We start from the raw sequence: 4,530 nt of genomic DNA, 5'->3' as shown, positions 1-4,530 counted from the left end.
ACAACACTTGCACCAGAAATTATTCCCTGAGCTATCAGATCATCAGTTTAATTTAAATATGACAATTCTCAGAGGAATCATTATAACTCACAGCTGTCTCCAATTCTGAATTGACCAGGGCTACCCTCTTTATAGAAAAATCACTCTTCTCCCCTTGTCATTTTTCTGCAACTCATTTGGGAAAACATGTCAAATTGTATTAAGACTCTTGATACTGTAAATTTAGTCCTATTCAAATGTTTCATTAAAATGCCTCATCAAGAAGATAATATTTTCATTAAATATATTGACTGTTAAATAGGATGAGGATTTTGAACACATGATTAACATAACTATTAATACATTGGAAGAGTAGTGGACTGTTGTCCATTTTAAAAAAGGTTGATTATTTGGAAATGGATGTTACAGTTGTGTCTGTAAAAGCAGACTTTGTATCATTGCCTATCTTGGATAAATCATATATTTCTATCTCACTTGTAACATTTATCAACATTTATCAACTTCTTTCCATATGTGTTATTACTTTTATTCTCAGACTTTTCAGTGGACAAATACTTTTGTAATGGTAACCAGCTAGTGTTTGCTGAGCCTAGCAAGGTAATTGATTACATAGTTGTTTAGTATATTGTTTCCAAAGCTAGTCACACACTTGATATATAAATTCCTAAAAGACAGTTTGTTTTAGTTTGGGCCTGGTGGCTTCTGCCTATAATCCTATTTGGGAAGCTGAGATGGGAAGATCGCTTGAGCTCAGGAGTTCTGTGCTGCAGAAGGCCATGATCCCACCACTGCACTTCAGTGGGAACAGAGCGAGACCTTGACTCTAATAAATAAATAAATAAATAAATAAATAAACATTAACCAAAACGGAAGTATGAATTGATACCATCATTGCTTAGCCGCTTTCTGGCAGACTGGAGTTGAAGGCTGTGAGTCAGTCATTATGGCAGATGAAGAAATTAATGAAGTCTATCCAGTAGAAATTCATGAATATTTGTCAATGCTTGAGAATTACATCGGTGCTGTGGATGATATGCTAAAGACTATGATGTCTGTTTCTTGAAATGAGTTGTTGCAGAAGTTGGACCCACTTAAACAAGTGAAAGTGGATTTAGTTTCTACATACACATTAAATTTAAAGTTTTGGGTTTATTTGCCAACTCAAGGAATTAATACTGAGAAACAGCTAGTAAAGCAGGAAGGAACTGGAAATAATCAGAATATATATGAACACAGTCAAGGAAATAACAGAAAACGTCTGGCAGGCTGGACAGACATATGTCTTCAAGATCTGTAAAAAATGCCCTCTGGGAACTGAAACCTAAAAATGCATCATAAAACTGTAGGGACAAAACTCTCCAGTTACTTAATAAGTTAGTAAAAGCTGGGTGCAGTGGCTCCTACCTGTAATCCCAGCATTTTGGGAGGCTGTGATCCCAGCACTTTGGGATTGCTTTAGCCCAGGAGTTTCAGACCAGCCTGGTTAACATGATGAGACTCTGTCTCTACAAAAATTAGCTGGGCGTGGTGGTGCATGCCTGTAATTCCAGCTACTCGGGAGGCTGAGGCACAACAGTTGCTTGAACCTGGAGGTTGCAGTGAGTGGAGACTGTGCCACTACATTCCAGCCTGGGTAACAGAGTGAGACCCTGTCTCAAAAAAAAAAAAAGAAAAAAAAAAAGTTGTCAATAGAGACCTAGCACAGTGGCTCACACCTGTAATCCCAGCCTTTGGGAGGCTGAGGCAGGAGAATCGCTTGAGCCCAGGAGTTCAAAACTAGCCTGGACAACATAAGGAGATCCTGTCTCTACAAAAAATGGAAAAAATTAGCCAGGCATGATGGCACATGCCTGTAGTCCCAGCTGCTGGAGAGGCTGAGGCAGGAGGATCAGTTGAGCCTGGGAAATCAAGGCTGCAGTGAGCTTTGATGGTGCCATTGCACTGTAGCCTGGGAAACAGAGTGAGACCCTGTCTCAAAAGACAAAACAAAAAACAAGAAACAAACAAAAAGTTGTCAATAAATGAAAAAGTAAACATTTAATTTTGGTTTTAATGTATACATATTCAAAAGTATGTCTTTCTTTATAAAATAATTATGTGGCAGTACAAGGTTTAAATGTCTTCTGTATTGAATTCATATGGAAATTTGCAGTTTAAATTTTTGTTTGTTTGTTTTTGAGACATAGTCTGGTTCTATCACCCAGGCTAGAGTGCAGTGGCATGAGTATGGCTCACTGCAACCTTGACCTCCTTGGTTTAATTAATCCTCCTATCTCAGCCTCCCAGATAGCTTGGGCTACAGGCACATGCCACCAGGCCCAGCTATTTTTGTATTTATGTATTTAATTCTTTTCTAGAGATGGGGGTTTCACCATGTGTTGCCCAGGCTGGTCTCCAACTCCTGGGCTCAAGTGATCCGCCTGCCTTGGCCTCCCAAAGTGCTAGGATTACAGACATGAGTCACTGGTCCCAGTTACTTGAGAGGCTGAAGTGGGAGGATCTCTTGAGCCCAGGAGGTTAAGGCTGCATTCTTCCATGTCTGTGCCACTGCACTTCAGTCTGGGCAACAGAGTGAGATCCTGTCTCAAAACAAACAAACAAACAAACAAACAAAAAAAACCACACACAAAAACAAAAGGAAAAATAAAAACAAACCAAAACAAACAAAAACCCAAAATTAACTCATAGAAAAGTTAATAAGTAACATTCAAGCAAACAATGACCAGTTTGGAAACATAATGAAGAAAATAACTTTATCAACAATACCAACAAAAAAGATGAATGTCTAGAAATAAATTGATAAGAAGTGCACAAGATCTATATTAAAGTATTAAGTGACACAAATCATTTAAACCATTAGAAAGGTAGCCAAGCCTGAGCCACATTACCCAGCCAGGAAAGAGACTTTCCAAAAGAGTTGTCCCTTTCTCTGAGCTTCCCCAGAGAAGGGAGTGAATCTTCATTATCCATGTTTCCTAGGATCCCTCACAGTACCTGAACAAAGAGCAGGGTTTGTGGAGTGAATTGAATAAATGGAATGGCTGCCATGGGAGGTAGTGAGTTCTCTACCACTGGAAGTAGCCAGGAAATTGTAGTGAAACTGAGAATGCATCGGGTTAGAGACTCTTGATTATATTTATGGTGTCTTCTAATAAACTATGATACTTACATTCTAAGATTTCCAAGAAGTTTCCAAATCTTTAGAATAACATGATTAACCTGTTTTCTGCCACATGTTTGACCTCCAAAATGTATCTCCAGTCTCTCTACTTCTCTCTACCTCTACTGCCACTCTCTCAGCCCAGTATACCATCTTTTGTTACTGGACACCTAAATGATTTTCTAGATTCCACCTTTGCAGCCAGTGTAATCTTTTGATGTTGTAATCAGATTAGATTTAAGCAGGAGGGCTCTCCTGCTTAAAATCTCTTAACAGAAATCAGTGAAATAAAAAACAGGCAGGAAGAAGTGAATTACATGTTGTTTAAAAATCGTATAAATTGCTTACCTGAGAAAAACAAGAGAATCAACTGGAAAACTATTACAAACAAGAAGAAAATTTAGTTCAGTGGTTGGATTACAGAATTAACTCACAGAATGACTGGTCACAGTGACTCATGCCTGTAATCCCAGCACTTTGGGAGGCCAAGGCAGGAGAATTGCTTGATCCCAGGAACTTGAGACTAGCCTGGGCAATATAGTGAGACCTCATCTTTACAAAAATAAAACAAACAAATTTGCTAGGCATGGTGGTGCACGCCTGTGGTCCCAGCTACTTGGGAGGCTGAAAAGAGAGGATCTCTTGAGCCCAGGAGGTTAAAGGCTGCATTTAGCCATTTTTGTGCCACTATACTTCAGTCTGGGCAACAGAGTGAGATCCTGTCTCAAAAAAAAAAAAAAAAAAAAAAGCAAAAGCAAAAAAAAAAACAAACCAAAACAAACAAAAAACCCAAAATTAACTCACAGAAAAGTTAATAAGCAACATTCAAGCAAACAATGACCAGTTTGGAAACATAATGAAGAAAATAACTTTATCAACAGTACCAACAAAAAAGATGAATGTCTAGAAATAAATTGATATATGCACAAGACCTATATTAAAGTATTAAGTGACACAAACAATTTGAACCATTAAAAAAGTAGCCCTTGGCCAGGTACAGTGGCTCATGCCAATAATCCCAGCACTTTGGGAGGCCGAGACAGGCAGATCACCTGAGGTCCAGAGTTCGAGACCAGCTTGCCTAACATAGCAAGACTGTCTCTACTAAAAATATAAAAATTAGCCAGACATGGTGGTGCACGCCTGTAGTCCCAGCTACTCAGGAGGCTGAGGCAGGAGAATCACTTGAACGCAGGAGGGGGAGGTTTCAGTGAGCTGGGATTGTGCCACTGCACTCCAGCCTGGGTAACAGAGTGAGACTCTGCCAAACAAAAAAAAAGAAAGAAAGAAAAAAGAAAAAAAAGAAACAGAGAAAAAGATAGGAAGGCTCAACGGTTTTTTTTTTTTTTTTTCTGGGACAGGGTCTCACT

At 38.9% G+C, this 4,530-nt stretch overlaps 1 pseudogene; it reads left to right on the top strand.

Annotated features, from left to right (window-relative positions):
* Positions 1-943: 943 nt before the first annotated feature.
* On the top strand, positions 944-1,338 carry LOC108531662 (nuclear nucleic acid-binding protein C1D pseudogene; annotated as a pseudogene).
* Positions 1,339-4,530: the final 3,192 nt, after the last annotated feature.

This window comes from Rhinopithecus bieti, unplaced genomic scaffold, assembly GCF_001698545.2.
Source record: "Rhinopithecus bieti isolate Rb0 unplaced genomic scaffold, ASM169854v2 scaffold_9667, whole genome shotgun sequence".
In the NCBI taxonomy this organism is placed as follows: Eukaryota; Metazoa; Chordata; class Mammalia; order Primates; family Cercopithecidae; genus Rhinopithecus; species Rhinopithecus bieti.
Note: the sequence above shows the minus strand (reverse complement) of the source record. Positions and strands in the feature narration are given on the sequence as shown.